The sequence below is a fragment of the Dunckerocampus dactyliophorus genome, chromosome 11 (genome assembly GCF_027744805.1).
Source record: "Dunckerocampus dactyliophorus isolate RoL2022-P2 chromosome 11, RoL_Ddac_1.1, whole genome shotgun sequence".
In the NCBI taxonomy this organism is placed as follows: Eukaryota; Metazoa; Chordata; class Actinopteri; order Syngnathiformes; family Syngnathidae; genus Dunckerocampus; species Dunckerocampus dactyliophorus.
In genome coordinates, this window is record NC_072829.1 from 29,578,538 (window position 1) to 29,601,041 (window position 22,504).

General features: G+C 41.3%; 1 protein-coding gene across 6 annotated transcripts in view; it reads left to right on the forward strand.

Annotated features, from left to right (window-relative positions):
- Positions 1-22,504, forward strand: part of mid2 (midline 2) — a 146,444-nt gene that overhangs the window by 26,284 nt on the left and 97,656 nt on the right. For 2 of the 6 annotated variants that reach the window (XM_054792554.1, XM_054792561.1), the window contains exon 1: positions 16,607-16,825. The exons of 2 other annotated variants lie outside the window; for them this stretch is intronic. The gene's annotated coding sequence lies outside the window, so the exon portion shown is untranslated. Of the gene's footprint in view, positions 1-16,606; positions 16,826-21,839; positions 22,304-22,504 lie in introns of those variants that run through there. 2 more of the 6 variants (XM_054792560.1, XM_054792558.1) reach the window with 2 other exon arrangements.

Consider the following 22,504-nt stretch of genomic DNA (forward strand, 5'->3'; position numbering starts at 1 on the left):
GCCCTCCGGCAAACTCTTTTGCACTTTTCAAACGCTGTGGCCGGAGTTTTTGTTTTTGTGTTCCTCTGAAACAGTGAGGAAGTCCCACATGGTCGACGCCATGTTTGTTTACAAGTGAGCTCAGTGCAGCGCGTCACAGAAAAGGAGCGCTTGATTTGCTCACACTAACCCACCTATAGCACACTACGAGTGATCTGGCCTCATTGGAGTTTTTTTTTAATGTTATCAGATTTATCGGAATGATGGAATTCCTCATATCGGCCCCATAATTTCAAATAACCCACCAACCCACATTAGTGATGTCTAGTGGTGAGAATAGTACATGTAACCATGATAGAGTGAGGGAGCAATGTTTGAACCGTGATGTAGCGAGGGACGACTGTATTCCGCATTGTTTTCTGCATGTAAAATGTGGTTATTGTATGTGTTTTGTGTTCATGTTTGTGGGTGTCTGGGATGGATGAATTGGATTTACATTATTTCTTATGGGAAAAAATGATTGTGTTTTCCAAAGATTGGGTTTTGGTTGGACTGCTTGGAATGGATCCCGAATGAAAACCAAAGTAGCACTGTAATTGGGTCTCTGGAGTGCTTGCCCAATCATCGAGTCAAATGATATTTGTGACCTGCTTGTGTCAGAAAATGTGTCCTTCAACAAGTCGTTCAGATTTTGGCCCCATTGTGACGTCATGATAGTTTACAGGCGACGACTGTACATCGAACCACCATCGTGTCAGCGAAAGCTAAGCAGGGCTGCAGTGCTATTGGCTGCACAGATCGACATGCATCATTGCACCTCCCAGCCACAGAGGACATCAGAGCAAAGTGGATCCATTCTATTAAAGGGTCCGTACATCAGATCTGACTTCTGCTTCAATGGCTCATTTGCTGCTGCGCCAAAACAGGCCGCCCTGACCGGGGCTATCTCAAACTGTGCTTTAACAGAAGCTGTTTCAATCTGTGAACAAATTGATAATATGTCTCATTTTCAGTCACGTGTCCTTCAGACAAATACTTGTTTGGAATTCACCCTCCTCCACGTTAACTGTTTAAAGGCCAGGTCACGTTTTGAGGTCAGTAGTACTTTGTCAGCCTTCAAGCATCCTGTCACAAAGTAATGATCCTTGTGTGTGTGTGTGCGTGTGTGCGTGTGTGTGTGTGTGTGTGTGTTGCCAGCGGTGGCATTTTGACTAAGCGCAGACCTGCCTTGCAGCATTCCATCATGATTCCCCCATGCACCCTTCACGCAGGTAGGCGGCCGCAAGAGAATCCATTTGTCAAACTCTCAGTCCTTTATGGCGACAGACAGCCACCGCCAGTGGGATGATAGAGGTAATAATACGTACTCTACCCAAAAAACAACATAAAGGCAGAGAGACAGAGAGAGAGCACATTATTTAGCACAATTGTTGTTTAGACTTCCAATCTCTGTTGTTTTTGAAGTAGTCGAAGTCAAAGGTCAAATCCGGTCACCTTCGTGTCACATTGCGTTATGGATGAGGTTTCCAGCAACCTTTTGCAAACTTGTGTCGTTTATTGCTCTACACCGGGAGTGTCCAAACTTTCCAGCGAGGCCCACATAGTGAAAAAGGAAAGGATGCAACTTTGCCACTTTGATACTTTGTGAGGTGACACATGTTTTTTTTTTTAATTTTCCAAACATTTCAACTTTCTTCTTAAACAATCTTTGTGATTTTTTTCCTGGTAATATTATGACATTATTCCCATAATAACATAATGGGAAAGAAAACAGCTGTCATCTTACCAGCATAAGAGAAAATGTTGTGTTCTAACTAGAAAAAAAATTGCAATTTTACGAGAAAAATAATGCCATTTTAGCAGCACAAAGTTGAAATGTTAAAGATTATTTTTAACGTTTTTTTTTTTAAGTCCTAATATTATGTTTGGGGACTATTATATCATAGTCCCCAACCTGATTTTCCAGAAATTATAACTTTATTTAGTTTTGTTTGCTTCTCATAATATTACGACTTTAATACTTCAACTCTGTGCGACTAAAATGAGATGACTTTTCCTCATAATATTATGAATTTATTTTTATAAGTTTGCGGCTTTGTTTCTCTTTTTTGCAGCTGTTTTTTTCCATTTGTTGTTGTTTTTTTGTCCAAACTATTTCAGCTCAAGTACATTTTCTTCTCGTCATTATGACTTTATTCCCCAACCCAATTTTCATAAAATGTCAACTTTATTCATTGTTTTGTTTGTTACTAATAATATTAGGACCTTTAAAAAAGTTTACAAATAAAAAATCACATTATTTTACCTCATAATATTACAAGTTTATTTTTGTAAAATTGCACCTTTTTTTCTTCTTAGAATACGCCTTTTTTCTCGTAATATTTTGACTTTATGCTAGTAAAATTATGGATGTTTTTTTTCCGTTTCTGCTCTTGTTATTTTTTTTATCTTGCAGTTATGACTTTATTCCCATAATATTTTCACTTTATTGTCAGCATATAACTTTTTCCCCAACCTAATTTTCCAAAAATTACTTATTTCGTTGTTTTGTTTTTTTTTGTCATAATATTAGGACTTAAAAAAAAAACGTTAAAAATAATCTTTAACATTTCAACTTTGTGCTGCTAAAATGGCATTATTTTTCTCGTAAAATTGCATTTTTTTTTCTAGTTAGAACACAACATTTTTTCTTATGCTGGTAAAATGACAGCTGTTTTCTTTCCCATTTATGCTGCTGTTGTCCCCCCCCTCCCAACTATTCAAACTTTCTTCTTGCAAAGTTTGTTCTCGTGATTATGACTTTTTTTCCCCATAATATTTTCAGTATGTACCTTTTTTCCCCAACCTCATTTTCCAAAAATTATAATTTTAATTTTTTTTGGTTTTCTTTTTCATACTGTTTCTGTTCCAACTTTAAAAAATAATTTAAAAAAAACAATACATTTTTTCTTGAATATTTAACCTTTATGCTACTAAAATGATGCTATTTTTCCTCACAGTATTATGTTGTAAAATGACAACTTTTTTTGTGAGATGACGTTTTTTTTCTCTTATTATTTTGTTTTTTACTGTAATTTCTGCTGATTGTTCCATTTTTGCTGTTGTTGATTGGGTTGTTTTTTTTTAGTTTTCTTGTTAAATTATGTGTTTTTAATTTGTGCTGCAGGCCAATGAATTAAAAACAAGCCACGGCCCGCCAAAGGGCCCCCGGGCTGCACTTTGGACACCCTTGCTCTAACATGTATTCATTTTCAATATGCAATCGGTAGTACTGAAGGTAGCAGGAGTTGAAGGCCAGTATTTTTATTTGCCCTGTGCTCCCGTTCCGCTAATATAAATGCGGTTTAAAAATGAATGAATGTCAGTCATTGGACTTCATTCCCTTTGCTCTCCTCCTGTGTCCTGCTGTCTCCTCCCCCCTCCAGACTGTGGCGTATGGCTTCTGACAGCTCAGGTAGCCTGCAGCCTCCCTTGGCCACGTACAGCATGAGATGAAAGGCTTGCAGCAGGAGTCGGTTCAAAGATGCCTTCTGTTTCTACCTGGGCTGCTTCTTCACGGGCACTGCCGGGCAGATGGAGAGGAGAGAAGGGGTGGAGGAGGAAGAGGAGGAGGCCGAATGTAGATAATGACAGACAAAGAGAAGAAACAACATTGATGACAGAGGTTGCATTTCTCCGGATGCTTAGTGACCAGAGAGACCCTCCTCTTTCCCTCCTCTTTCATAAGTCCAGACGAGAGACCATCAGGAGACTTGAAACAGACTCTGAAAGTCTTGCTCGTCATTTCATGTCCCGAGTCAAACTGAGGTCTCAGTTCACTTGTCAACGTAACAAGCGCCCCCTTCCACAAATTCCACACAACTTGTTATCGCCGGGGATAAAATTCTGCCTGGAGTCAAAATGTATTGCATCATGTATACTAATTTCGGTTTTATCTGCTTCCTTCCGCCACGGACGTGAACAAACACACGTTAGGGACACCTGCATAATCTAAAGATTAGACCAGCAAGGATTGCCTTCCCTGCTCATGTTTATTGTGGTTATTTTACTGCACTGCATCCTAACGGGAGGTGTTGTGTTTTAATGTTTTCGCACTCGTGCAACCAAATGAAGCAAAATACACCAACACAACCTACAACCACAATAAGAAGCATGCATATCAGTTCAAATGGACACGGTAATCTCTGCTTTATTATTTCATTGGTTCCAGACTCCACCGTGATAAGTGAATCTACGCAAAGTCATTCTTTATCAAATAAATATTTTGGTAGTTACAGCATAGAAAATCCGTTTACGTCCTTCTAAATACGGTTTTTAACATCAATAGAGTGCTCTAGAAATGAAGTAACACCCCATAGTCTGGTGCTTGTCTCACCAATCAATTACTGACACCTAGTGGCCAATGTACAATACTGCATTCGCAATTATAATGCAGCATCCTTGTATTTTAGTTCAGTCGTTTGGCCATTTTTATGCTTAAAAATGCTTAATTTAGGCAAAAAATACGTAACATTTGCATTTTTTTAAAACCAACAATAGGCCGTACTAAAGTACGAAACACCATGAATTATTAATTAATACATGCTTGAAAAACCGTGATAGAGTGCAGCCGCAAAATTCGAAATGTGACGTGCCGATGGATGACTGTAATTGGTTGCAGAACTAACCGTGATAAGTGAATTTCCGCAAAGTATGATTCCTTATTTAGAAATGGAATATTTTCATAGTTAGAGAAAACCTATTTACGACCTTCTAACTATGGTTTTTAACATTATTAGAGCCCTCTACACATGAAATAACACCCCTATAGTCACTCTTACATTTGTTTTACTTAATATAGCAGTCATAATCACAGCAAATAAGCCATTTCAGACATACAGTACATAATAAATATGCAATAAATGCATTCCTGACGTGTGAACAGGGAGTGCTGTCAGGATTCAGATTTGAATTTTAGCTGGATTATGGCCACCACACTGGCCTGTACTGTTATTATTATGATTATTGTCATGATTGATAATGTAAACCTGCAAAAAAAAAAAAAAAAAAAAGCCTGTTGTTGCAGCAATCAAGTTTGGTGCTTGTCTCACAGAACAAATACTGGCACCTAGTGGCCAATGTGCATGACATTCACAAATTTAATGCAGCTTCCTTGTATTTGTATTTTAGTTCAGCCATTTAGCCATTTTTATCCTTAAAAACGCTTAATTTGTAAAAATAAGTGTTGTAATGTATGTAAAACTGCATGACATTTTTGTTTTTTTTACGAATAATAGCCGGTATTCAACCACGAAACAGCATGACTTATTAATTCATGTTTGAAAAACTGTGAACTGTGAATGAAGCTGCAGAATTCAAACCGTGATGTGTTCCAGACCCGATATGTGATATGTGAATTTCCGTGAAGTTGTATTTCTCATTTTTACATGGACAATTTGGTAGTTAGAGCATAGAAAACCTGTTTACAACCTTCTAAATACACTTTTTAACATTATTAGAGCCCTCGTAGTCATATTTATGTTTGAAAAGGCTTAATTTAGGCCGAGAATATGTAAAATTTGATTAACTGTGCATGTTTTTTGACTAATAATAGGCCGTATTCAGCCACGAAACAGCAATAATGTGTCATTTTTTTCAAAAATGGTGATACGTTGGTATGGAATAGTAATGTATTCTGGCATAAATCTTGGATTTATTAACACCAAGCCAATCAATAGTCTTCCCCCTGTAAAAAAGGATTGCCTCGCAAATCAGTAATGCTTAAATACGCACACATGAGCGTCCGTCAGAAAAGTAATTAAGTAGATAATAAAAGTGCGATAATAAAGGGCTCTTTATCCCATACCAACGCTAACTGCTATCACTCTTCACCGTGACTGGAGGGAGGCTGCATGGTGCACCGTCGTGTATATGATGTGTCAACTAGCTGGGTTAACTACCGCAGGTCTGAGCTGGGAGATTGGGCCTCGGGATGCGGAGGTAACATGAACTATCAGGCAGTAAAACATCTGACGGTCGGTCATTATGAGTGACGCAAGAAGGCCGGGAGTCGATCAGGTCCGGACACGTGTCCGACGTCTGCACCATGAAGCGCTCTGCCGTTCCTCTCAGTGGAGGAGGAGAAGTGGGAGAAATGAGACATAATGACAGAATCGGGATCATAAGGAAGAGGAAAATGGGCGATGATTTATGGGCAGATGGTTGTTAAGTCCCGTCTCGGAAAGACATTTTGCTTGATGGCGGCCGTGTTTTTCAAACAACCTTGCCCAAATTTAGCTCTGATTCAGCCGAATACCCTCAAGCGGGGGTGTCCAGACTTTTTCCACCAAGGGCCAGATACTGACAAATCAACGGATGCGGGGGCCACCGTTTCATTTTTGGTATCAACACACACATACAGTAGATCTGCCGAGACGTGCTTTTATGTTTCAAGGGAAAAAACAGCCTGCATCTCAGCTTTGTGACAGCTTTCGGTGACAAAGTGTATTATTAGTATGGGTTTTTATTTTTTTCTTACAAATGCTAACTTTCTCTTGTACATTTTCTATTGTAATATTGTATTTTTATTGGCATAATATTTAGATTTTATTATCATGATATAACTTTCACACAACCCATTTTTTTCTAAAATTGCTACTGTATTTTTACTGTATTGTTTGTTTCTCATAATATTTTTCTTTTAATTACATATTTAAGTCTTTAATATTTCAACTTAATTTTCTCTTAATATTATGACTTTAATCTTTTTCCATTTTTGCTGGGGTTTTTTTGAGTTTTCATGTTGAATTGTATTTTTAGAAAGTGCTGAGGGCCAATCAGAAAGCAGCCGTGAGCCAAAATGGTAGAATTTCTTTTCTTTTTCTGATGAAAGGCGGCAGTCTAATCTTTCTTTCGGGAGGTTCCGTGTTTGTATAGCCATGGAACTCCACATTTTGGTGTGCCTTGAGAAATGAGTCTTAATCGTCTAAAATGGCCGCGACTGAAAGGTTGAATTTTGAAAAACGGCCTGGATTGAATGAGTTATGAAAACTGCCACCGTGTTGCATATTTGTCAAAACAAATGATAGCACAGGCAGCACAGTTCAGAGTCCATGTTTTGATGCATTTTCACCCTTTTGTGTGCAGCCGTTGCGCAACAGAAGACAGCAATGTGCATGCGGACTTCAGTGACTTCTGTGTATACAAGACTCCAGAGCCTCCAAATACCACGAGGGCCTGCTTTATTTTATCTCTTTAAAGTCTTGAACTCACATACTAAAAATCTTTTCATTCCTCTCATATTTTCCATCTCTCCCCCTGACTCTTTCCCGCCCTCCTCCTTTCTCCGGCTTCAATCGAGTATCTGATCACAGGCCCGGGAGATTCAGGGATAATGAGATTAGGCCTGTACATGTTTACACTTTCTGATTTGCATTGAGCGTTTTTCCTGTCTCTCAGTCTTGACCCACATTTCCCTTCTCCTGCTTTTTGCTTTTCAAGTCCCTTCCTCTCTCCGGTTGCCTGTGCCCGTGCTGCGGCAGCGGCGCACATGTGGAGAAGACACGTTTTGTTAACCGCCGAACAAGTGATGCTTCGCATTCTGCGTCAGTGTGGTTTTGGTTGCAGTGTCGCTGCTGTGTCAGATCCAGTTGACTTGAAGCCCTCATGAATAATCTGACAGTTCCCTTGTTTGGCATGACATGGCTGCAGTGCTGGTGGTGTACGTCAGGGGTGTCCCTCCAGCGAGGGCTATATGGTGGAAAATGAAAGGATGCAACACGTGTGGATAAGCAAGGAGTTATACAGTGTATATATATACATATTTTTTTTTTTAAACTGTATCTCAGCTTTCTGATATACTGTAGGTGAAAAATCCTATTATTAGTATCAACTTCACTCTTTTTTTCCCCCCAAATATTTCAACTTTTCTACTTACATAATCTTTGTAAATGTTTATTCTCGGAATATTATGATTTTATTTCCATTTTGACTTTTCCTCAGTGTAATAAACGCCTCCCTGGGGAGGTGTTCAGGGCACGACCGGCCAGAAGGAGGTCTCGGAGAAGACACGGGACATGTTGGAGGGTCTATGTCTCTGAACTGGCCTGGGAACGCCTCGGGATTCACCGGGGGGAGCTGGACGAAGTAGTCGCGGAGAGGGAAGTCTGGGCTTCCCTGCTCAGGCTGCTGCCCCCGCGACCCGATCTCCGATAGATGGATACAAGGATGGACGGACGGACGGACGTCATCAACAAACAAGAAGAGTCCAGTTGCCTCGAACCAACCTTTGCGGATTACCAAAGAGCATCTGTGCTTATTTGGCCCCTTAGATCAGGGCTGGAGAAATTGTTCAAGGGGCCTCAGGAACAGGAGCTGGACTTGTACCTTCAAAGGGTCATTTTCCTGCTCGCAAACATAATAGTCAGTTTAACAGATGAGTCACTGGTAGCGGCCACGGTTTCCTTTTCCTGGAGGAAGAACATTACAACAAGCAAGGCGTAATAAAGATGAATAAAGAAGAATTCCCTGGCCGGAATCTGTCTATAGCGTCCCAACTGTAAAAGAACCACGATCCATTCTTCACAGACACTGCGACGCCAATGGGTGGATGCTTTGTGTGGGCACTCAACTAGTGTGTTAGGCGTACGATAACCGAGACATTGTACGAAAACGAGCAATACTTTTGTCGAAAACCAAGGTTCCACTGCAACAGCTTCATCAACACAAAGCTGAGGTTCTGTAAGTATATTTTACTGCTTTGCATATCTTCACCTACATTGCATTTTCCCCCTTTTTTTTGAGGAAAATTAAAGTGGATCCTTTTCTCTATTCAGCCCTCGGTGGAAATGTGGCCATCCCTGTCCCAAACCAGCTATTAACTGCAATATGGGCTGGTGCTAGCAAACCACAAGTGATCTTGTTGCATGATTAGAGCACAAAAGCAGCTCGTGCGAGCCAACGGTTTATGACAGCTGACAACAACAAGCGCGCTCCCAAGCCGTGAGCCGCTGCTCGAGCAGAAAACATGAACACAGCGTTGAGGAAGCAAGTTTTCCGAGCTGTGTTTGATTCCAGATTCCTTTTAAGGGACTTGGGTATGTCAAAGACGATAGCTTTCCACGAGCGCTCACGCGTATTAGCATGCTGTCATGAAACTATGCTTGTTGTTGTTGGAGAGCGTGTGTCTGCAAACTGCTCCATCCTCTTTCCTGTTTTGGATTGACGCTTGGTTGATTTGATAAATGAGGTTCTCGGTTTATTTTTTCATACATTTTTAAAGGGATAGTTCATATTTTTTGACATGAAGTTGTATGACATCCCCATCGGCCGTGTAGTACATCCCTGGTTCTGGTCGGAGTTCCGTGACAAGGAACGTAGTTCTGCTTTGTTGCTGGGGCCATTTAAGTTAAAAGAGTAATGCATTTGCATCATAAAAATACCTCCTCAAAAAAAATCTGCCCTCACAAATGGCTCTGCGTTATATTTGTCTCCCAACGTAATCCTGCGCACTGTCGCCTCTCCATTCTTGTGTATGTGACGAAGACGCCGCCGTCGCACTAAGGAACCAATTAATGTAGTGTAATGTCTCTTCAGTGTAACATTACTGACGTCTGGTGACCGGAATACTACATATGACGTGTCTTTCAGTATTTTTAGACTAATAACAGGCAATAGTCAACCACAAAACAGCGATCGTTTGTGAATTCATTTTTTGAAAAACTGCGATAGAGTGAGGGAGCGATGTTCCAAGAGCGAGATACGACTGTACGCCCAAAAGTCATTGTTTTCGGTGCATGATGCACATTGTGCACGGCTCCAGGCTGTCTGCTGTGAAGCCTGAGAGTCAAAGAGGCGACTTGACGATGATAAGAAAGCCTCAGTCAACCTTCGCTCGGCTTGGTGCGAATGAAAACAGCGTGTATTCCCGCGTGCACATCCCTTGCAATTCAGTTCAGTGCACCGCGAATTAAATGAAGTGATTTGAAACAAGCCAATCACTAACGTGACCTAGATGATCACCTTGTGATCTCTCCAAGTGGTAACGAGAATTGTATTATTAGTGCTTATTAGTGCTAAGCTGAAAAAAACATGCCAACCTCCGTTAGCACTTCTGCACAGAGATCCGAACGAGAGGCGAGGTCAGTGAGGAAACAAATCAGTGTATGAAGGCAGCTGTTATCATTCTTGCAATGCAATTATTCCAATATCCCTTCAACAGTGGAAAGTGATGCATGGTGGAGGACTATGCTGCATGGAACAGACGCACAGATCTATTTCTTTGGGCTCAGATGTTCGCAAAAGGAACAAGTCCTGTGTTTCGATGGGCTGCATCCCAGATGAGGTGGGGGAGGAAAGCGGCAGACATGATGCATTTCCTCTGGACACTTACCGTCGAGCATTTGTCATGCAAGTGTGCACAGTGCGTGCGCTTTTCATGGGGTCGGTAATGGCGGTTTAAGATGTAATGCGGCCCCCATGGCTGGACCCTCAGGACAGTGAGGTCCGGTCTCCGGCGGCCACTTTGTTTGCTGTCAACAGCCTCAGTGATCCAGCCTGCTCTCATTCTGTCACCAAGTCTCCGTCTCACCGCAACCTCTCACCCGCTGTCTTTCTATCTGTCTTTCGGTTTGACTGTTTACAGAATAGCAAAGACTTCCAGTGACTGCTATATATTTCAGTCAGGGAAATGATTTGGAATGTACTAATCTATCTCCAGGATGGATGACAACTTTGTCCTTCCCATTATGGCTGCTCCAGCTGACAGGAGAAGCTACAGAGGTGAGTACAGTGTTGGCAGGCATGGGTGCGCCAGAGCACAGCGGCAAACTTAAGGTGACTGCCTGCTTTGAGTGTATTTCTGCTTTTATTAGTTGCTGCTGCAATCCCTCCCTACCAGAGGTTATTATCTTGCTCGTATTTTAGGTGTACCTCAGCGGCCTGGGTTTCTACTAAATCATTATGTCATGCACAGTCCCCGAGTAAACAAACATGATTAAAGCGTACAATTTACTGATGCTGAAGTAGCTTAGCTTCAGGATGGGTGACTGATGAGCTGTAAAACAAGGTCAGAGGGGATTTCTGGGTATGCACAGCCCAGTAGGTCACCTGATCCTTCTACATTCCTGATCAAAACTATAAGACCGTCCATCGATCCATCCATCCGTTTTCCATGCCGCTTGTTCTCACTGGGGTCGCGGGTATGCTGGAGCCTGTCCTCGCTGATTTGGGGCGAGAGGCGGGGTACACCCTGGTCGCCAGCCAATAGCACGGAATTTTAAGACCAGCTGAAAAATGTAAAGAATTGAAGTCGAGCTTCAAAATGCAAAAAGAAGAAATGGGAGTGAGACAAAAACGTTTTTGAGGAATTGCAATTTATCGCAAACAAGCATTATCATCAGCTGATCGAAGGCAAAATCTTGTCAAAAATGTGGATTGAATGTGATTTAGTGTCATGATCTCTGGATGGCAAAGGCAAAAAGCTTTCTCTCTTTGAGGCGGTGGGGTTGTTGCAACCTCAGCAGCGCAACATTGCTGCTGAGGTTGGACGCAGTAAGAAAGTCATTTCACGCTATGGAATATATAGAATATAATCATTGATCTACTGTCCATACAGTACGTTATATTTGTCGTGATACATAGCTGTGCATTTTTAAAGTAAATAGCTCCTAATGAAAATATAATCATGTTATTTATCATAAAAGTGTATGTAAAATTATGATTTCAATATTTTTTAATATATAAAATATATTATATGTATATATACTGTAAATACATAAAAATGATTAGTTTTTTTTAAGTAAAACAGGTCTGACAACATACCACATTAAATATCAGGTTTTTCCCCGCATTTCAATAAGTTCCTTCCTAAAGAGTTAAAATCATTTCCAATACACTCACTTAGGTACACTCACCAGCCCCTTTATTAGGTACACCTCCACCAATACACTCACCAGCCCTTTTATTAGGTACACCTCCACCAATACACTCACCAGCCCTTTTATTAGGTACACCTCCACCAATACACTCACCAGCCCTTTTATTAGGTACACCTCCACCAATACACTCACCAGCCCTTTTTTAGGTACACCTCCACCAATACACTCACCAGCCCTTTTATTAGGTACACCTCCACCAATACACTCACCAGCCCTTTCATTAGGTACACCTCCACCAATACACTCACCAGCCCTTTTATTAGGTACACCTCCACCAATACACTCACCAGCCCTTTTATTAGGTACACCTCCACCAATACACTCACCAGCCCCTTTATTAGGTACACCTCCACCAATACACTCACCAGCCCTTTTATTAGGTACACCTCCACCAATACACTCACCAGCCCCTTTATTAGGTACACCTCCACCAATACACTCACCAGCCCCTTTATTAGGTACACCTCCACCAATACACTCACCAGCCCTTTTATTAGGTACACCTCCACAATCTAAATCTGATGAGGTGCGTCAAACATTGTGCTTTAACAGACTGACAAGCAACAGCGCTCAAGGTGATGAAGTCCAGTCTGTAATTGTGTCAAGTACATACAGTACATAATACAGTACATAATACAGTACATACACTACATAATACAGTACATACAGTACATACAGGACATAATACAGTACATACAGTACATAATACAGTACATACAGTACATACAGTACATAATACAGTACATAATACAGTACATGCAGTATAATGTATGGGAAGGCACCACTATTGGATGATGTACTTAATGCTTGCAGCTCTCAGCAGATTTATCCTCTCGGATTCAAGGTTTGGCAAACTACTAATAAAGCAATGAAAAGGCATGCCGTGTGCATGTGTGGATGTATTACAGTATTTTCCATACAGGTAAATATAGTTCTGCGTCTGCTGAAACGAGCGTGGTCGGTGATTTGCGCACACACCTGCTCGTTTGGCCGCGCCTCGCCTGCCACGTGGCTCAACACAAGTCCCGCACATGTTCCTTGTCGTGATCACAACATAAATTCACCAGACGTTGCATTGGAACTTTGTGGCTTAAAGCCTGCTGCTTTCGATAAGAGGGAAATGTACGGTATTTGACATGTGCAGCGGTGGGATCTTTGAGGCAAATCACACCCCCGTTATTTTCTTTCTTTAAACTTTTGCAATCCATAAAGCCACAGTGCGTGATGGTTGGAACGGCCAGTGCACCTTTATGACCCTGTGGGTGCTTTAATGCATGTTTTCCTCAAGATTCTGATTCTGTCAGCAGCCTGCACGTGAGTGAGTGAGTAAAAGATCTTTATGGAAAGGTAGAGTCTTTTTGACAGCTTCTACATAATACAGAACATTACACACTTTGAAGTGCTCATGTCACCAAAACACATGTTAATACTTGCCTTGAAAAATAACATTGAAAGGCATATCTTCTGTGTTACATGTGCTCAAATTTTATTGTATTTTTTTTGTCCTGTCCAGCCGTTAGGGCTGATAGAATTGTAGATCTCAATGCCCTTATGTGCTCTACAGAATTTACTTGACTTTGATGTATTTTTGTTATGCAAATTTGGAGCAGGAGGGGATAGAGAAGAAGAGAAAAGAAAACAGGGGGGACAATAAAGAGAGAGACAAGGACAACAGCAACAACAGCAATTGCAAAACAACAGAAACAAACAGAACTACATCAGCAAATGTCTGTGACGGCCATAAAGACCATGACGGAAAGGACAAAATAATATCAACAACCACAATGATAATACTGCATCATACGTATTAGCAGTAATAGTAGTCATGAAATGATTAACTATGATAGTGAACAGAATGACAATAACGATAATGCACACAATTGTAGAAACTATAATCATATAGCCAACATATTTTTACATATTTACTACGCGTGTCACGAGACGAGACGATGCACAAGATTGAGTCGAGACAAGACGATATTTTAACGTTAATTTTAAGAAAGTACAGTCGTCCCACCCCCTCTTTCCTGACCCGGCCGTGACAAATGAATTTCCATGATATGAGATTCAATGTTAATAAAAGGAATATTTTTGTAGTTAGAGCATAGAAAACCTGTTTATGACTTTCTAAATGCAGTTTTTACCATTGTTAGAGCCCCGTAGACATGAAATAACACCCCTATAATCACCTTTACACTCCTGTTATTCACCGTTTACGACACACTGCAACACTTATGCTGCAGGGACGTGAGACAGCTGCTGGCTAACAAGCAGTTAGCCTCGAATTAATTTCTTCTAAACTTAACAAGCCAAAAACTTACCACTTCCACATGGAATGGGAGAAGAACTTTTTTTCACTCCATCATGTGTGACTTGCCATGGCTGACTAATGTCGTGTAAGCTAATGTCTGAATGTTTCCTATGAATGCCACCTAGTGACCACAATACTACGTGTCACTTGTATTTCAATGTGTTTGGACCAACAATAGACCATAGTCCACCACCAAACAGCCATCGTTTATTTATTCCTTTCTGAAAAAACGCAACATGGCGAGGGCACGATAATCAAAGCACGATATTGCGAGGGACGACTGTACAATGAAAACACGTGACTGGACAAACAAACGTTTAACGTTACAGTTATTGCAGTCATTCTGTTCACTATCATAGTTCATCATTTCATGACTGCTATTATGTGTGACTGTTTCAATGCAGTATTGTCATTGTGATCACTATCATAGTTCATCATTTCATTACTACTATTATGTGTGACTGTTTCAATGCAGTATTGTCATTGTGTCATTGTGGTTTTCTTTTGTCTTCTTCTCTGTCCCCTCTGTCGCTCCAAATTTGCTTAATAACAAGCATCAAAGTCAAATAAATTCTGTATAACAGGGGAAGTGTATATCACACTTCTCCCTGGCAGAGTAAATCTGTTGAGCACTTGACGGCATTTAGATCTACAATTCTATCTGCCCTAAAGGCTGAACAGGACAGGTAAAAAATAAAAAATAAAAAAAGAAATGTTTCTTGCCCCACAGATTGACGCTAAACGATGTTATTGTCAATAACGATGTTATTTTTTCAGACCAAATAAACCACTAATGTTATGATAATATATAATAATAATATATCATCATAATTTATGTCTTATTTCGCTCTGTAAAGATGTGGAATTGGCATTTGTCACATGTATTTTATCACAGGCAATTTGTACTGTCTGTGAAACGTTTGCAGCATTTCGTGAAAACACAAGCACTAACACAGATGGATATAAAAAGACGGTTGATCGTGGAAAAGACCACGTTTTTTCTACTAGATATATTTTACGAATCTTAGAATAATACGGCTTTTCATGCCATATTTCAATGCTAGCTAAACAGCAACTCGTCACTCATCTTGTATCTTGCTCTGTCCGTGTCAGTCTGTGTGCACACCGTTTTAGGAGTACACACACACAATTTGACACAGGTATTACTCACCACATGACATCACACTTTAATCCAAACAACTAATCCGACTATCACAGCTTGAAAAGCCACAACAATTACAGGCCACTTGCTCACATTCACATTCATATCTGCAATTATTCTAATTACTGCCTTCAGGCATTTTGTGTCTTTACACAGTATTTCTTCTTCTTCTTTTTAATCACTTTTATTGCCCAGAGTTGCATCATTCTGCACAATGAGAAAACTCAAAAGAGCGTTTGTGCCACTTAATTCATTCCATCGTCAAACCTGGAAAACTGCACTAATTTGTTGTGACGACCGGGAATGGTGGCCTTGTTGTTTGACCCCTGGTGGCACTGGTTTTGCATTTCCTTTCGTGTGAATGCATCAGCAATCTACTTTAAATCGCCTGAAGCAGTGGAATAAACTATGATATGGACTCTGTGTTCTTACACACGCTTACATTGAACTGCGTCTAATCTTTAAGTGTAGAATTACTACAGCATCCATTCATGCTGGTAGCTCGTTAGCTCCAGCGCTACGTCCAACATGTTTGCAGCAGCCTTGCTCTAGACCAGTGGTTCTCAACTGGTGGGTCGTGGATCCCTGAAACGCCACCTTAAACGCCAGTGCCGCGGCATTTGACAAGTGCTAGATGTTTGCCAGAGACCTCCGTGGCGTCACGTCGGCTGCTCGGAGCGTGTGCCCGAATACAGTGCACCTTGCTGGGCCACGCCAGGTGGCTCCCTCCGCTCTGTACTCTGGTTCCCCTGATAGTAGTGATGTGGTAGTAGTAATGTCATCATATTTGATTAGGACAAATCAGCAGGTACAGCTGACCAAATCCTAATTTGCTCTAGCCCTTCTCACTTCCAGGTGTGCACAATTTAAAAAAGAAGATATAAAAATGTACCGTATCAGTTTTGAGAAGCACAAAGGTATCGGTTTGGGGGGGGAGCGCATCAGTAATATGTTATAAAAAATACATATTCAAGTTGTTAAATGGCAAGTATTTCAGTATACTTCAGTATACTAGAAAAAAATAAAAAATTATGGCAGTGATCAGATGTGTCCGGCTTGTGAATCAAATGCAGTTAAGTCGTGCTGTTTGTGTGTGTGTTTGTGGAATTTGTGATAGAGTAACGTGGCTCCCGATCTGCTGCTGGTGTGAATTGTGGGACGCTCGTGGGTGGAGCCATTCTGCAACGCCTCCCCAAAACGTTTCTCTCTCTCCCTCTCTCGCTCTCGCTCTCGCTCGCTCTTGTCTAAGTAAAGTTGAAGCGTGTACTTCCCTGTTTGGAAGCGTGATCCCATACAGCAGTCGGACCCAGCAAGGGAGCTCCGGTGTTTTCACATTTTAGCTTCGCGGCATACCGTGGAACAGTGCCCGGACTCGGTGCTTGTCGTCTTCGGTGTTTCTTCCAAACTTGGTCCAGCTCCAAGATGACAGGCGACCAGCGCGCTCCACATGTCCGGCTGGTGAGTGCTTACGCGCGGTCACACGCCTTGAGTCGGGCCGCTTGGGCTCACGGGCGTCCCGAAACATAGTCGTGGATCGGCGTGTTGCCGCTGCTGTAGTCTTGCTCTTTCACGTGTCTTGTCGTTGGAATTGATGATTTAAGTCACGTGAATCAAAAGTGAGGATTTAGGTTGCAAATTTGTAGCATTAATTGGAACACTTTATGGCGCGTAATGCCCAGGTAGTCACACGCTGACAAATTTAACCACTTCACTTAAAAGCATTTCCTTTGTTTGGTACATTTAGGGGGCACAACCTTCCATATAATGTCATTTACAGTACACAGAAATGCAGGCTCATTTTAATAGTAAAATGTTTTTGATAGTAGTTGCAAGTTTTGGCAAGCTTTGTTTGAGTACTTCCAACTCATTTGCATACATTATTATTATTATTATTATTATTATTATTATTGGGGTTGTTTGGTTCATTGTGTAATTCTAGAATTGGCCTCACTGAGCTTCCATAAAGCTCATTTCATCCACTGAATTCATTGACAGCAGTGTTTTCTCTGGCAAATGTAAGGGTTAATGGCTAAGAGGTGGAGGGGATGTTGGAAAACCGCAGGTTCGACTCCCAGTTTGCCCTCAGACAAGTCCAGGTATCCTGAAGAAGTACGCTTAGCTCCCAAGTTGCTCTTGATGCTTTGTAGTCATCTAAATGTGCTTTTATTATACAATAACTTATTGTTTATGAGCCTACTGATGCACCATGTCAAGCAGATGCAACAGCATTAATCCCATCCCACATAGTGATAAAGGGTAGCATTTATCCAGGGTGGCTAGAAGACAGTCACTAGTCGAAGTTGAGCTCCTGCGGCGCTGAATGTGTGAGCATTGAATCCATCTTCTGTTCTGTGATCCTCCTGCAGCTCAGCGGACTTCTTGAGGGCTTGTGCACGATGAGATTGTGTTGAATACGCGCTGGCACGCATTGACAGGGAAGGTTAGCAAATTCAGAGGATTAACTGCTTTTTCACAAGCTTGAATTATTCCGGTGTCTTCCCATCCCCTGTACTTGCCTTGCCTATACACCTGGAGGTGAATGGATGAGGTATGATACGATATCAAACTGTTAGTGGCGACTCTTTCTTCCAATTTGTGTTTTATATTCAATACAGAGCAGTGATTCATTTGCAAACATTTTTTTTCAGCATTTTGTGTGTGCAGAGGCTGACATCCCGTTAGAAAAGTTAGCCAAGCTACATCCGTTTGTGAAATACTGGGCAAAATTGGCCAATGATGTATCGTTTTTGCATTTCATTAGCGGACACTCACTCTCTGCTGGTGAAATGAGTGTCAAAAGTAAAAAAATAAAAATAAAAAATGAACAGACTTTGGGATTCCATGGTGCCCTTATAATATCACTTGATCAAACCTTTTCGGTCATTCCACACTACAAAATAAGCAAGAAAAGTAAGTGTGATCCGTGCTGATATCGGATCGCATTGATATAGGCATTGGCTGGTACTCAAGGCTGCAATATTGGTATCATATCGGAAGTTGTATCATCAGACATTGTACCATTATCCATTATCATTTTCTATCACTTGTAGACCCTGGATTGGTCAGCGGCCAATCACTGAGCAGCTTCATAGTCAACTTGAATATTTCTGTTACGTTTTATCAGGAACTACTGAGCCAAATGAGAATAAACGCGCCAGTCCGGTCCATTCATGTCCCATTAGAGCGCCAGTGTACTGAGCTTAGTTGCTTTGTTTTTCAATTGATTTCTCCAAAGCCCGGGGGGTGTTCTCTCTCATGCTACCACACAACATGGCTCATCTGTACACTGATATATATTCCCAACACCAGTCAGCCAGCCAGACAGTCCTATAGGGATTGACTTCTATCTTCACGCTCCATATGGTCTCTTTCCTGCCAGTATTTATCTTTATGCCTGCCACTTTTCCTCTCCCTGCATTTCTTGCTTGCCTTCCTGCTTCTGCCTGCGACGACGACTGGCAGATATTTCATTCCAGTGAGAAGTTCACAGCAGAGTTTTGCACCTTCTTAACATTCTTTGATTCTTGGTTGACCATGGACATCTACGGTGTGTGCTGCGGGACAATTTATATTGCTGATGGTTAACTATGAACCATGCGGTCGTGTGGCACTGACTTCGAACGTCACGTTTGAACACATGAAAGCCTTGAAAATGAAGCAAGCCGGAGGCAGAGTGCGACCTTCAAACTGACTTTGTGAGTTATAATCTGAAACACATGAGGCCCAGAATGCACTAAAAGAATCAAGAGGGCAGATAGTCATCTCTTATCTGCTGATCTACTGTGCTTCTCTTCTCGCTTTATTTCATTTTGAATGATTTCATGTTTTTGCAATCCTGTCACAGCCATCTCCTTCTAAAATGCTTACACCATAGAAAACTGCAATATTTATTTTATGTTTGTATTTATTTGCACGGACTGTGTATATTAAGGAACATTTATGTCCAAATTTTTGACCTGGAATCCGAGTCGTATTTACTAAGAAGTGTATATAAGCTAAGATGCCACGATAATTGATAAATCAATTAACTGCACGATAAATTAAAAACAAACTTGATAATTTTGACCGTCTTGATAAATTGACATGCATGCGTCTTTGTTTTCCTCCTCTCTCGCTACCAAACAGGCAGAGTGACAAGAGAGTTCATTCTGTGCATCTGTCTCAACATCTGGGCGTGTTGGTTCTATAGCGGAACGAAAGGAGTGAGTAAACCCTCCTGACAGTCATTCAGTCTCTTTGTCTGAGTGGGGAGAGGCGGGATGCTAGCGAGACCTTTTTAAATATGAAGATTCATTTGTTTCTTTGTTACCAAAGATGTTTTTAAGATCTTGAATTGATGTAACTGAATTTACGGAATTTAAGTTTTGTGAAATTATTTTTTTTTTTTTACATCTAATTATGCTAAATATTTCATTGAATAAAATTGCCTTAGAAAAATGTGTGTATTTAAAAATTCAGTTTGTTAAAATTCAGCAAAAAGAAATAGTGCAAATAATTTTGATGTTTCAAAACTCACACATACACTTTTTTTGTTTTTTTGTTTTTTGTCATGTGACTGTGCACTTTATACGTGACTGGCTGGCTGTGAGACACAGCTGATTGGATCTTCATTTCATGGAAGTGTATATCTAAATTTTGAAACATAAAATTTATATGCACTGAATTTTTATAAAGTGAATTTTTATAAAGTGCATTTCAAAACAGTATTTTAGCATATTTAATTCTGTTACATAAATTCAGTGTCTAAAAAAAAAGCTTTGGCTTTAAAGAAACAAATGAACTTATGTTGGTCTTATGTGGTTGTGCGGTTGTACCTAATGAAGTGGCCAGTGAGCAGCTGTGGATAAAGGAGCAGCTGACCTCCACGGCTCAGCCATAGCAAGCACCCAGCTGCTTGTGTGTGTGTGCTCCTGCGGCGTTGCATACGTTTCCCATGATCCAACCTGCTGGCACCAGCAGCGTGGGGTGAAGCCCAACTCCTGCTGTCTTGTCGATAACCCCCATGTCGCCGCCCTCGAGCTTTCCCAGCGTACCGCACCTCCTGTCACCCTAGGAGGCATGTTTGGTGAGGAACCCGGGCCAGCGAGGGGAGTGTGATCCAGCTACAACCATGTGAGAAAATGAAGACACCTCTTCTACTCCTGACTGACCACACACAAAAGGAGGACAGTTGGTCAGAACATGCACCCCTACTGTTTTGCCTGTGCTATTATTTTTCTGACAAATACACCTCATGGCGGCGCTGTTATTAAACCCAAAGTTTGACCCCTAAGTCTAATTGACCTGAAATTAAACACGCACGGTAACTCTAGTTTGTTTATCCACATGAATCACAATGAAATTTGGTACACACCCTTCGGGGGCTGACAAGCACGTGACAAGCAAGATTGGTTGAAAAACATGGACGCTATCAACTAAAATAGACGACTAAATGCCCATAAGTCCTTGAGCATTTGTCTCATGATTCTAAAACTTTGTGGTTATCTGTATTACTTTTTGAGCCCAATCCATAGGGGGTACCATAAATGTCAACGCTTTGACCTCATGGGGCGTACTATATTTTTTTAATAATGAGCTTTGCTTGTTTGCAGAAGTACACATTTTTTTCCTCCACTAAACCACTGTCAGATTGTTTCTGGAAAGATTTCTCCAAAGTAAAAACTTTTGTGGAACTCTTTTACAGGCATATTATTTACTGTGTTGATGTCAGCCCCGGCCAGGCTGACACATTGTTAAAAGGAGAGCCACGCAGTGTGGAAAATGGAAGCAGAGAAATGGGTTTATTGATGGAAATTGAGAGGGAGGGTGGAAAACACTATTCAATATTCATCATTGCCTGCAAAACAAAACTGATTGGATACTAAATCATGGTGATCCCGCCCCCGGTGATTTGTTCCTCTATCAGAGGTGTGACATGTAACACAAGAGTGTGGGTCCAGCATGATGTGGAACATTCACCGTGCCCACATCTGCACGAATGCTTGGCATTATGACTACTGCTGGATTAACGGCCGAACAACAGAGCTGCCCCCCTTTTCAGTCTTTGTGTCGATACAGACTGGTGAGGCGTAACAATGGTGTGCAATGTTTTGCCTGGAATAGACTGTAGAAAAGAGGCTATTGACGATAGAGGAGGGGCAACGTGATCACGTGATCATGTCACCGCAAAGCAAGGTGGATGAGACATTTGGCTTTGATCCGCTGGTTTCTCAGAGCTTCCTATCAACAATATGCGCTTTACAGTCCTAAACCGATGGTCTTATTCGTACTTTTAGGGATTTGTCTTAAAAAAAACTGTTGCTTCTAGCATGTTCCAGGGAGTGAAATCCTAAGGCAGGTGATTGATGGTTTTTAGTGCACAATTTCCTCATATCTTATAGATATACAGCTATCTTATATTATATTAAAGGGGTAGTTCTGATTTTTTGACATGAAGTTGTATCACATCCCCATCAGCAGTGTAGTCCATCAACAGAGATTTGAACAAAATGCGTTCACATTTGCATCAGAAAAATGCCAACTCGAAAAAAGTCAGACCTCACAAATGGCTCTCCAGTATATTTGTCTCCTGCTGTGTCCCTGCTCACTGTCGCTCGTCCATTCCTGTGTGTGTGACGCTTGCATCTTCTTCCGCTGTGGAACATACGTAAACAGAACGGCCACAGCTCTCCGTCGCGGAGGTAGATGCGTAAGTCTTCGTCAACGGACAGGCGACAGTGCGCAGCGATACGGCGGGAGACAAATATAACACCGAGCCATTTGTGAGGTCTGATTTTTCCGAGTAGGCATTTTTCTGACGCAAATGTATTACTCTTGTGAACGCATATTGTTTTGAGAAGCCAAATTCCTTACTTGTGAAACCCCAGCGACTACCTGGAACTACGTTCTCCATCACCGAAATCCGACCAGAACTGGACTTATGAGACCAAGTGGGAGGTAAGTCCCTGTTGATGGACTACACTGCTGATGGGGATGTCATACAACTCCATGTCCAATTGAAAATCTGTGGTGGAACTTGAAGAAAATGGTCCATGAGAAGACTCCCAAGCTGCAAAGCTGATGTGGCAACAGCAATCAGAGAAAGTTGCAGCTAGACTGATGAAGAGTACCGTTTGTCACTCATTTAAGTCTGCAAGC